A 13,402-nucleotide genomic window follows, 5' to 3' on the forward strand; every position below is an offset into this window, starting at 1 on the left:
CTTCAATACGCTCGGAATTCTTCTTTCAAGATGCTCATGAGGTTCTGAATCCTCCACGGAAGCCCCCTTTCAAGAGCCTTTGAAACCTTTTTTCAAAACGCACGGATGTCTGCCTTCAAGCGGAAGGGTCCTTCCAAGATACTCGAAAGCTTCCCTTTACGAGACTCGGAATTCTTCATTCATGAGGCTTCGAAGCATACTTTTAAAAGGCTAAGAACCCTCTTTTTAAAAGGCTCAAAAGCCTTCTTTTCAAGTGGCCCGAAAACAGCCTTTCAAGAGGATCTGAAGCCCTCCTTCGAGATGCTTGGAAGCCTCCTTTCAAGAGGCTTGAAAACCTTCTTTCAAGAGGCTCGGAAGAATTCGATCAAGAGGCTTGTTTGGCTTGAGTTTGCTTCCTTTCAACAGGCTCGGAAACTTCCCTTCAAGAGGCACGAAATTTGTCTGCCAAGCGGCTTAGAAGCGTACTTTCAAGATGCTCAGAAGCTTTCTTTCAAGTGGCTCGTAAGCCGCTTTCAAGGGACTCTAAAGCCTCCCTTAAAGATGTTCGAAAGCCTCCTTTCAAGAGGATCAGAAACCTCCTTTAAAGAGACTCCAATCGAGAGGCTCTGAAACCCTCTTTCAAGGGCCCGAAAGCGTCCTTTAGAGTGGCTTGTAAGAATCCCTTTAAAAGGCACGAAGGCCGGCTTCCAAGCGGCTCTGAAGCCTCCCTTTAACAGACTTGGAAGCCTCCCTTCAAGAGAATAGGAAGCCTCCATTTAAGAGGCTCGGAAGCTTCCCTCGAAATGGTTAGGAATTCTTCTTTCAAGAGGCTTGGAAGCATACTTTCAAAAAGCTTAGAAGCCTCCTTTAAGTGGCTCGAAAGCCGCCTTTCAAGAGGCTCTGAAACCTCCCTTCAAGATGCTCGGAAGCTTACAATAGTTAAAAAGTCTGTCTGATGTACAAATTTACTTTGGATTAGAGTTTTTCACGGAATAATGAAAATTTCAGCCAACTTTATGGAGATTCATATTTTAGTTAGTTTTCAAATACGTTTTTCATATATTTTGATGTTTCATACGCTTGTTTTATAGGGGTACCTCAATTGATGCAAAAGTTCGAAGGGGTACCTATCAAGAAAAAGGTTAAGAAACGCTGCATTAGGGGAATTGTTTAATTCGGGGAAATGTTACATTCGAGGAATTGTTATTCGGGGAAATTACATTTGGGGAAACTTTATTCGAGGAATTGGTTTTCGGAGAATTTCCGTACAATCTTCTTCTCCAAAATTGGTTTCTAGGTTTTTAAAAGCTTTATCAGTGGATTTCTTGAAGTTAAGTCAAGGCACCAAAAATCTAGTATGTGCTAGAGAGTGCTAGAGATTTTGTCCAACGAATACAGAGGTCTGCCCCAGCGTGCACCAGGATCGCAAGCTTTTCTCATACGCGCATGTATTCTGTGAATCTCGCCAGAGTAGCTGTTACAAATATTCAATAAAAATATAGTGGTCTCCGGCAATCAAGGGGGGAGAAAAAAATTAAAGTGTATAAAATCAAAATAAAACAGTGATTTAAAAAATCCAAGAAAATTTAAAAAAAAGAATTTTGCCCCCTCCAGGGTTGTTTACGGAGATCCTGAAATATTTTCCGCGCCAACTAAAATCAAATCCGCGCAAACTGACTTCTCAAATATACGTGAAATATCAATTTTGGTTACCACAATTAACTGAACATAATCTCTTTATTGAACAATTAACTGAACATAATAACATTATTGATATTAAATATTATGTTGAACTTCAACTTTACTCAAGTAAAAATAGGACTAAATAGTAAAATAGGACCAAATTGAAAAAAGGACTAACAAAATCGCAGATAGTTTAAAAACTTTTCTAGATGGTCCTTTTAATCACTAGAAGTACTGAAGATAAGTGAACAAAAACTAAAAAGCCAAAACTATTTCAATAAGCACCGCTTTTTAGAAAAGTTGCTGGTTTGGGCATGTTTTGATTAATTATTTTCAGTGGATTTCTAAAATCTCCGAGAATATCCGCAAAAATTCCTGCAGAAATTCATCATTCGCACACATTTATCCCGGAAATTTCTACGGAATACTCCAGGAATTTTCGCGGAAATTATCCAGATTTTTTTTGCAGAAATGCAACTGCTCTTGCAGAAGTCGTTCCAAACTTGTCTGCAAAAATCGCTTTAGTCATTCATGCAGACAATGATTGGTGACTTCCTTGCGGAAAAACTTCCGGAGAATCTTTCGTTAAAATCTAGACGCAATTTTTGAAGATTGTTCAAAGAAATTCCTGTGATCATCGCTACAGGAATTTCTGAGCAAATCGCAAAGTGATTTTTTGTGGAAATTTATCTGGGAATCTGTAAAAATTCTTCCGGAAATAACTTCGGAACTTCCTTCATGAATTCCTGTGGAAATCGCTTTGCAAACTTCTGCAGACATTCTTTGGTGAATTCCTGTGGATAACCTTCCGAGAATTGTTACAAAAATTCAATATGGCATTGCTGCGATTTTTTTTACAGTAATACCTGTGCTCCAAGATTTTTTGCAGAAATTCATCCACAATTTTTTTTATAACTTCTCGGATTTAAAATGCTGCAGTAATTCTTTTCAGGCTGCATATTCCTCATAGAATCCTTGTGAAAATTCTTCAGGAGGTTTCTTAAATTTCGTGTAAATATTCCAGCGAAAAAAATTCCGGAGTTATCTGAAAATATCGCAAAAAATGTTCCTAGAATCGCTGCGTTTTTTAAGCAATACCCTTTGAAAATTACATTCCAATGTTTGAACGAATTTCTGCTGAAGTACTTATTTAAATGTGGCATCTGCATCAATAAAAAAACATTTTTGTATTTTCAATTGACCTTTCCCGTAAAAAGTAGTATCTCGTTTTATTGTCTTAGTCGATTCTAGGGCTTATACAACAATTGACCTTTTCCGTCAAACATTTTTATTCGCTTAATCGATTCTTTGGCTTATTTGGTCAACTTTCCCAAAGAACCTATAATTTTTTACGCCTTTTAAAATTTAAAACAAATATCGAAAAAGTGCTGTTTTTTTTAGATTGCCCCGATTTTGAACGAACATCGGGTGAATTTTTCAGGCCGGGTCACACGCGCAGCACTTTTTCGGTTTTTGTTTTCGATTTAAAAAATAGTTAGAGGCGCTAAACAATATGGGTTTACAATGATATGGAAATGCTAATATCATCTTCCAAACTTAGACGTACATGTTCATGATAGAATTAGAGGCGAAAGTATAGAATTGATAGTTCCGTTAGGATACGGCAGGCTTGAAGAATGTTTTTATAGGGTTTTTTATAGGTTTATATGGGTTCATTGGGAAAGTTGACCTTAAATAAGCCAAAGAATCGATTGAGCGAATAAAAATTTTTGACGGAAAAGGTCAATTGTTGTATAAACCTTTATTCGTTTTCGATGAATGCTATGAAAGCAATAAAAAATGTTCAACACTATATCAGAATTCCTGACAAAAAAAACTTTCGAAAAATGCTGTGGTTCCTTTTATGATAATCAATCAGAAACTGACAAATATCTCGGGTGCTCATGTCCTTCAACAGACATGTTTCGTATGCGGCATGCTTTAGAATGGTTTAAAAGTGACAACAAGTGACTCTCCTAAGCGCCTGTAAATATCCGAAAAATAATGTGAGTAATTGACTTCAAACGTAAATTTTGTTCTCAACAACATTTGCTAACGAAAAGTAAACCCATCTAGATAAACATAAAACTAGTTTTCAAATGAACATCTTAGATCCAGCATTATATTTGTTACACTTTCACTTAAAACTAAACCCTCGCGAAGCTCTGAAATCGTTATGCGCCAAATCCGCGAAAACCGCGAAATCCGCGTAGTCGTAACAACCCTGCCCCTCAAATTATGAATTTGAACAATAAAAATCCGAGGGGGAGACATTTTTCTAAATAATTGTATCCGCCTTACTTCACACAGTATTCACATCAGCTCACATTTTTGGAAGACAATCTGAGCATGATACAGAATCGAATGTGCGTGTAGAAGCCGAATCAATTTTTTGAACCAACGACCAATGACGTACTGCTTGGGAGTTAAGCAGAGGTGACGAAATTTGGGACTAACTGTATCTCTTTGATGAAATCAAGGTACTCTCTAACAGTCAAGATATGTCCTTACCACGATTGCTAAGAAAGGGGAAGGATGGTTAGTTGGACACTTACTCAGAGAAAGGTTAACAATAGGAATTGTTTTGGTAAATAGAACGTAAAACACAGAGAGAATCAAGATAGAAAATCAAAGTAGGAAAGGGAGGAGCCAGGGATTGAACCCACAACCTACTAATAAACGGTTAAAGGACTATTTTCTTCCTTTTACTTCCACTAATTATTTTTTAGATATCAAATAATTAGTGAAAGTAAAAGGAAGAAAATAGTCGTTTAACCGTGTAACATTTCCCCTAAGACGCTCTCAAATAAATAATCACTCCTAATAAAGAAGAAGCGATAGCCGCACTATATAACCGAGCTAGCCCTAATTGTCATACAAATTCTTTGGTGCATATTAGGGCTAATGTCCGTTATGCCTAACGCCCATTTTTCATAACGTCCGTTATGCCTGTCTTCCATAAAGCCTAACTTATATATGCCTAGCGTAATTGGTTTTGTTTAATTTTGAAAAACATGTTGATTTTTTTCATTCACTCGATAGAACACTTTTTTCTGACCTACAACATATTTTTTCACTCTCATAGACCCTCAATTTGATGTTGAAAATCCATTTTGAAAGTTTTATAAAATTGACTACTTGGCAGTTAGTTTACAGGTTGACAGCTCGGCCCATAGTAAAATCAAGTTAGGAGTGTTCAATACGCGAAATTATTATGTTTTTCGAAACTAATTTAAAATAGTGTCCGTGCATCAATATTCATGGAATTTTGGTTATAGGCTCAGTTTTTAAAATAGATTCAAGATATGTAATAATTTTCATACCCCTAAAAAACCCAATTTGCCTATCGAGATATATCAATCTGAATCCTTATCACAATAATATATAACATTTGAATGTGAGATGACTCTCATAAACAATGAAATAAATGTGTCAAAAACGTGATAAAATCGAGTAAATAGTGTATTACCATCATGAGCGCTTGTAATGTGGCAGTGTAACAGGGAGACTTCTTGAAAATGAAAATGCAACTGTATTCACTTTTACATGGCGATTACGAAAATTACTGGATGAAATACAGACAATAGTATTAACCAATATTGACAAGTTTTGAAAGTTATTTTCTGAGACTTTCTGGTCACTTCACTTATATGTTTTTGCCTTTTCTAACGCTCGAGGAACGCACCAACACCACTTTGTGGATTAATCAGTCAATTGATAACACTATCCAACAAAATTAAACTTTTTTTCGCTCCCTTCAACCATTTTTAGTGTACTCAATAGATTTTTTTACGCTGATTTCAGGTACGTATTCAGATTTTCTGTAACACGTCCAGTTTTTGAGAAAAACGCATTTTAATTCACGAAAGTACGTATTTTCATAGAAATTTGGTTTCTCTCCTCTGCAAAACGGAATTTCGGCTCCTCACTTTCAGAATAAAGTATGAATTTTGTAGAATGGGCCTTGTAGAATGCATGCGGGTTGCTGGATTTTATTTGGTACGTACATTTGTTGTGATAAACGGAATTTCATTCACAAAAGTACGTATTTTTATAGAAATTTGGTTTTTCTCCTCTGCAAAACGGAATTTCGGCACCTTACTTTTAGAATAAAGTTTGAATTTTGTAGAATGGGCCTTGTAGAATGCATGTGGGTTATTGGATTTCATTTGGCACGTACATTTGTTGTGAAAAACGGAATTGAATTCACAAAAGTACGTATTTTCATAGAAATTTGGTTTCTCTCCTCTGCAAAGCTGAATTTCGGCTCCTCACTTTTAGAATAAAGTATGAATTTTGTAGAATGGGCCTTGTAGAATGCATGTGGGTTGCTGGATTTCATTTGGCACGTTCATTTGTTGTGAAAAACGGAATTTAATTCACAAAAGTACGTATTTTTATGGAAATTTGGTTTCTCTCCTCTGCAAAACGGAATTTCGGCTCCTCACTTTCAGAATAATGTTTAACTTTTATAGAATGCATGTGGGCTGCTGGATTTTATTTAGTACGTACATTTGTTGTGAAAAACGAAATTAAATTCACAAAAGTACGTATTTTCATAGAAATTTGGTTTCTTTCCTCTGCAAAACGGAATTTCGGCTCCTCATTTTAAGAATTAAGTTTCAATTTTGTAGAATGGGCCTTGTAGAATGCATGTGGGTTGTTGGATTTCATTTGGCACGTACATTTGTTGTGAAAAACGGAATTTCATTCACAAAAGTACATCTTTTCATAGGAATTTGGTTTCTCTCCTCTGCAAAACGGAATTTCGGCTCCTCATTTTAAGAATTAAGTTTTTCACAACAAATGTACGTGCCAAATAAAATTCAACAACCCACATGCATTCTACAAGGCCCATTCTACAAAATTCAAACTTTATTCTGAAAGTGAGGAGCCGAAATTCAGCTTTGTAGAGAAGAGAAACCAAATTTCTATGAAAAGACGTACTTTTGTGAATTAAATTCCGTTTTTCACAACAAATGAACGTGCCAAATGAAATCCAGCAACCCACATGCATTCTACAAGGCCCATTCTACAAAATTCATACTTTATTCTGAAAGTGAGGAGCCGAAGTTCAGCTTTGCAGAGGAGAGAAACCAAATTTCTATGAAAATACGTACTTTTGTGAATGAAATTCCGTTTTTCACAACAAATGTACGTGCCAAATAAAATTCAACAACCCACATGCATTCTACAAGACCCATTCTACAAAATTCATACTTTATTCTGAAAGTGAGGAGCCGAAATTCAGCTTTGTAGAGGAGAGAAACCAAATTTCTATGAAAAGACGTACTTTTGTGAATGAAATTCCGTTTTTCACAACAAATGAACGTGCCAAATGAAATCCAGCAACCCACATGCATTCTACAAGGCCCATTCTACAAAATTCATACTTTATTCTGAAAGTGAGGAGCCGAAGTTCAGCTTTGCAGAGGAGAGAAACCAAATTTCTATGAAAAGACGTACTTTTGTGAATGAAATTCCGTTTTTCACAACAAATGTAGGTGCCAAATGAAATCCAACAACCCACATGCATTCTATAAGGCCCATTCTACAAAATTAAAACTTAATTCTGAAAGTGAGGAGCCGAAATTCCGTTTTGCAGAGGAGAGAAAGCAAATTTCTATGAAAAGACGTACTTTTGTGAAATCAATTCCGTTTTTCACAACAAATGAACGTGCCAAATGAAATCCAGCAACCCACATGCATTCTACAAGGCCCATTCTACAAAATTCATACTTTATTCTGAAAGTGAGGAGCCGAAATTCAGCTTTGCAGAGGAGAGAAACCAAATTTCTATGAAAATACATACTTTTGTGAATGAAATTCCGTTTTTCACAACAAATGAACGTGCCAAATGAAATCCAGCAACCCACATGCATTCTACAAGGCCCATTCTACAAAATTCATACTTTATTCTGAAAGTGAGGAGCCGAAATTCAGCTTTGCAGAGGAGAGAAACCAAATTTCTATGAAAATACATACTTTTGTGAATGAAATTCCGTTTTTCACAATAAATGAACGTGCCATATGAAATCCAGCAACCCACATGCATTCTACAAGGCCCATTCTACAAAATTCATACTTTATTCTGAAAGTGAGGAGCCGAAATTCAGCTTTGCAGAGGAGAGAAACCAAATTTCTATGAAAATACATACTTTTGTGAATGAAATTCCGTTTTTCACCACAAACGAACGTGCCAAATGAAATCCAACAACCCACATGCATTCTACAAGGCCCATTCTACAAAATTCATACTTTATTCTGAAAGTGAGGAGCCGAAGTTCAGCTTTGTAGAGCAGAGAAACCAAATTTCTATGAAAATACATACTTTTGTGAATGAAATTCCGTTTTTCACAATAAATGAACGTGCCATATGAAATCCAGCAACCCACATGCATTCTTCAAGGCCCATTCTACAAAATTCATACTTTATTCTGAAAGTGAGGAGCCGAAGTTCAGCTTTGCAGAGGAGAGAAACCAAATTTCTATGAAAAGACGTACTTTTGTGAATGAAATTCCGTTTTTCACAACAAATGTAGGTGCCAAATGAAATCCAACAACCCACATGCATTCTATAAGGCCCATTCTACAAAATTAAAACTTAATTCTGAAAGTGAGGAGCCGAAATTCCGTTTTGCAGAGGAGAGAAAGCAAATTTCTATGAAAAGACGTACTTTTGTGAAATCAATTCCGTTTTTCACAACAAATGAACGTGCCAAATGAAATCCAGCAACCCACATGCATTCTACAAGGCCCATTCTACAAAATTCAAACTTTATTCTGAAAGTGAGGAGCCGAAATTTAGCTTTGCAGAGGAGAGAACTTAATTTCTATGAAAATACGTACTTTTGTGAATTTAATTCCGTTTTTCACAACAATTGAACGTGCCAAATGAAATCCAACAACCCACATGCATTCTACAAGACCCATTTCACCAAATTCAAACTTTATTCTGAAAGTAAGGAGCCGAAATTCAGTTTTGCAGAGGAGAGAAACCAAATTTCTTTGAAAATACGTACTTTTGTGAAATAAATTCCGTTTTTCACAACAAATGAACGTGTCAAATAGGATTCAACAAATTATTTAGATCTTGTACGATTTCGTCAATATAATTCAAACCTTTTTCTCAAAGTTATAAACCGAAAACCAGCTTTACAGAACAGAGAAACCAAATTCCCATAAAAATACGTAGTTCTGTGAATTTAAACCCGTTTTTCTCAAAAACTGGACGTGTTACAAAAAATCTGAATACATGACTGAATTCAGCGAAGAAAAATCTTCCAAATACACTGAGAATGGTTGAAGGGAGTAAAACACTGTTGACTAGTGTAATAATCAGTTGATAAAAAAATATGCAACCTGTTATGCAAACGGATTACGAAACTAGGCTTTTGTTAGTTTTGTGTATATATCTAACAATTTAATCTAATTGGAATTTAGATCGACAACCTCTTGTGGAAATATGAATAAAGTGTTAAGGCCGTATAATATTTACCGTAATGAAACACGTTTCCAATATTGTATTGTTCAAAACAATAGTCTTCATAGCAAAAGCCAAAACCAATTGCCCCCTTCCATACACCTGCAGTCCTTTGCTCGAACAGGACTGGATAAGGATAAGCACTGGAGGGAACCGAGAAATTTCCACTCAATTCTGAAAATTACCCGACGTACCATAGGCAAAACTGTTCAAAGGTGAAATATGCCCCATTCCAACTTACCTTGATTAGAAGCCACACCATCCAACAGGAACGAACCGTACTGGTGATGAAGCTCGGCTCGTCTGTTCTCAGAAAATTTTAATCACCGGAGGCAAAATTGGATTTGAAATCAATTGTACCTAGGCTAGTCTTCTTCTGACTCGGATCCGGTAGTTTAGTCTTCTTCACTCAATCTGTATGTTGTGTAGTCCTCCGGTGTGACACAGAATTATTGGCACTTGTTTGAAGGCAGACGACAACGTGCGGCAAGGCAATGCAAGCAAATTTAAAATCGAACTTCGTTAGACTAGCCACCAGCAAGTTCCACCACCAGCTTTGATTGGATTTCGATAGCAATTTATTTAATTGCTTCGAAATTCAATTACCGTCGGGTTTGGTCCCTCTTGGTTTGATCCATCCGCCGCAGAAAGGGCGGGCACCAGTTCGAGTTTAAATTTGCTTTGATCCGTTTCCTGGTAGATGAGTGTCCTCCACGCGGCTAATTTTCGTTCTTCTTCCGGTCCAAACTTGGATGTTGTTATTCCATATCCAAAACTAATCTCCACTTCCCGTTAGTTTGACACGAACACAAATTTCGGTAAAATCTGCTGATTCATATGTGGGCCATATGTCTACCGGATTTGTGAATGCTCTTCACCTTTCACTTAACCCGAATCTTCAAAAAAATCCGACGCCAAACTCGTCAATATTCTCAAATTTCTCCAACCGTTTTCATCCAGGTAGGATCGCACGTATCAAGCAGAAATATTCCCCCAGCCCCTTCGTTCACCGTGGAATGCAACCGAACAATCTCTTCCACACCGTTCGCGATAAGGCCGCTGCTCATTCACATACGTGTAGCTCTCGGCCGTACACAGCTGTCCAACACGTCACACACCAGAAACCAGGGAAGTGAAACTCCTTCGGCGGACGGTGGCGCGCGCGTTCAACAGCTGAACTGGTTTTCTTCTGCACCAACTTAGACTTACACGGCGGCCCACGGTTCCTATCGGAAAACGAGCAAAGTCTTGGCAAACACCCAAAACACCGAACTATGGCAATGTTGTTCACAAACGATCGCAACCCAAGGGCACCGGTTGGTTCGAGACTTGATTGTGCACACCTGTCACGGACAATGGTCGATGGCTAACTGAATCAGCGAGCAGTGCTACTGGAGCTTCGCAGCTTCAAACCATCAACACATCACAACACAACAACATTCAATGAGGGGGGTCCGGCTGAGAGGTCCACGGTGAAATCGAGCTCCAAAAGAAAAACCACATGCTTGGAGCACCGTACGCGCGGATGGGAGCACGATTCGGAGTTTCAGTCGTGAGAATAATTACAGAGAGAGAGAAGTAAACCGCGAGCCAGAGAGAACGGAGAATGATAGATGATAAGAAAATAAAAACTGCAATAGATTTGCCTTGCTGTAGTTTTTTAGTTAAAAACTAACTGAGCAGATTTATAATGTGCACTACTGGTTCTATATTTTGAGGTTAGCACATCTTCTCCATTGTCGAACATGAAAATATATAAGGCATAAGGGTACTGTCCCGATCTCCATCCCACTGAACATATATTCATCTCATCACGAAGCACTAATTTTGTCGCTTCTTTTTGTCAACATGCGTGGTCACTGCTCAAAAAATGACAAAAATAAGAAACAAATCAAATAGCTTTCTATTGCTTTGTTTTTGATGGGATGAATATCGGAGCCATGAGATGAATTCTAGAAGCAGTTCCCCTATAGAGAAATCTATTTATTGTTTGGTGATATCTGAATTGCTATTGAGACATGGGCCAGTAACGCCAAATTATCACAAAATTACTAGTAAAATAGATCAGCTTTGAATTATTTTAAGACACTGATTGAATTGTATATAATTGAGCAAAATCAAATATTTTAAACTTTACACATAACGGACAAAAGGCAGGTTTGGGCTTGGAAGATAAAACCAGAAGATGATAATCCTATTGTTGATTTATTCGGCATAAAGGTTATGGTTTAGAACAGTGATCCCCAAAGTGCGGCCCTCCAAGCCTTTTCCTGCGGCCCGCGAAGGATTTTAGAGAATACACTACATGTGGCCCATTGTTAAGCATAAAACATGACTAGAAAAGCTTTTCATTGTGCCCATTTTTTTGTTGCATTTGAGGATTTTATCAAGTTTACAGCATTATGTTGTTGACGCGCCATATATAAAGCATGAATCGTGTTATCATGAAATGAAATTCTTCACTTTAAAAATATTATGTAGGCTAACAGCAATCATACTCCGATATTATTGCCCCGGGCTATAAAAATAGCAAATTTTTTTTTCGCGAGTTTAATCGAGCTTAATATTGAGCTTCATGTAAGAATAATGCTGCTTCATACTGCTCCGTAATAAGGATGCTTTTATTTTTAAAAATAAGTAAGGGCTCGGCGAAATTTAACTGAAAAATTGCTGGATAATTTACTCCAGGGAACATGTTGACTATCATGTCAACGTACTTTAAGCTACGAAAAATATTGAACGAAATCAACATTTTCTACAGACTCCGATATTGATGAAGAGAAGCTAATTTACTCAAGTTCTATGCAACATGTTGTCGTTATTTGCGCGACAACTTATAGTGGACAACAATCTTCAAAAATAAATGCATAAGGTCATATAGTCGGAGTTCTGCTAAACCGCAACAAGCGGCTTTTGGACTGTCTTGTGATACTTTCCTCGTAAAAAGAACACAAAACAATATTCGTATCTATGTTTGCATTTATTTGATAAAAATATCTTCAATTACTAATTTATTTATTATAGTTCAATGAGTTTTGTAAACAATTACAATCGCAACACGTTGTTTTGTGCGCAAAATTGGGTGATTTTCTATTCATTGGCCCTTGCTGCGGATTGGCAGAACACCGACCATCTGATCATTTGGAAAAATAGCTTTGAATACTTTCTGCCAACTGAACCGTAAAGTTGGGGATGTAAAAGAACTATCTCCTCTCCTGTCATTCTGAAAGAGCAGAAACAGTAGTTTCGACTCATCGTCAGCCACGGCGATAAAACCTGCGGAATTAAATATCTTTACAATTATATTTAACATTTATTTATAAGAATAAAATATTTGGTCAAAATTTTATTTTTGATATAAAACATCATTTTGTACTAAGTTTTGAAATTCTATTTGAAATGGAAAACAAATATTGCAAATATACTGCGGCCCGCTTCAATAGTTCAAAATTGCAATGCGGCCCTTGATAGTAATCATCCTGGGGACCACTGGTTTAGAACAGCGGAACAGTGAAATGGACTCACTCAACACGTATAGGTACAATTTGATCAAAGTTTCCAATATTCATTTAAATAAAAGCAGAGACTCACTTTGGTTATAATTCACTCACAATTGATAAAATTCTTTGGGAACATTACGTTTGAGACACTCTTGCTATTACCCGTATGTGATATTAATGCTAAACCCATCGATAATGGTTTGCGAAAAGTCTCCTATATTATATATGGGAGACGATTTGCGGACCCTCCGCAGACTGCGTGGTTGACGACGTGCAGCCATGGCCCGAGTTGAATGAAGAAGACTTTTATGCACAGCACAGACCACTTCGGCTCTAGTCTGAAAATAAATAAATAAATAAATTATATAGGGACACGGCAGGTATTTCCGTCCATCGTCGTAGGGGCTAAAACCAATGAAAGCAACGTACATTTGCTAGAACTCTACTATAGCAGAACGTTTCTCCTGAGCTTACGATTTGGTACGTATGAGTTTCACAAAAAAGCGTCTTTTTTATTGGTTTTCGAGACTATGACGAACAGACGAAAATACCTGCAGTGTCCCTATGTGTAAAAAAGCCCAAAACATCCCGTTCTGACTTTTGTCCCACCTTGCGCACTGTAGCAGGAAATGCAAGAATTTTTCTTTAATTTTTGCGGAGAAGAAGATTGCGCTTCATGAACAAAATAATGAATTTTAAGCCAGAAAATTGATCTGGAGGGTTTTCTGAATTGCGGTCGAAAGGGCAATTTCGATAT

General features: G+C 37.1%; 2 protein-coding genes across 5 annotated transcripts in view; one reads left to right on the top strand and one right to left on the bottom strand.

Annotated features, from left to right (window-relative positions):
* The window catches only part of LOC134219475 (uncharacterized), a 407,421-nt gene extending 396,920 nt beyond the window's left edge, over nucleotides 1-10,501 (bottom strand). For 3 of the 4 annotated variants that reach the window (XM_062698213.1, XM_062698212.1, XM_062698209.1), the window contains exon 1: nucleotides 10,355-10,501. The gene's annotated coding sequence lies outside the window, so the exon portion shown is untranslated. Of the gene's footprint in view, nucleotides 1-10,023; nucleotides 10,148-10,354 lie in introns of those variants that run through there. The other variant, XM_062698210.1, reaches the window with a different exon arrangement.
* The window catches only part of LOC134219474 (pickpocket protein 28), a 187,059-nt gene that overhangs the window by 85,992 nt on the left and 87,665 nt on the right, over nucleotides 1-13,402 (top strand). The window lies entirely within an intron of this gene.

The sequence above is a fragment of the Armigeres subalbatus genome, chromosome 3 (assembly GCF_024139115.2).
Source record: "Armigeres subalbatus isolate Guangzhou_Male chromosome 3, GZ_Asu_2, whole genome shotgun sequence".
Taxonomy (NCBI): Eukaryota; Metazoa; Arthropoda; class Insecta; order Diptera; family Culicidae; genus Armigeres; species Armigeres subalbatus.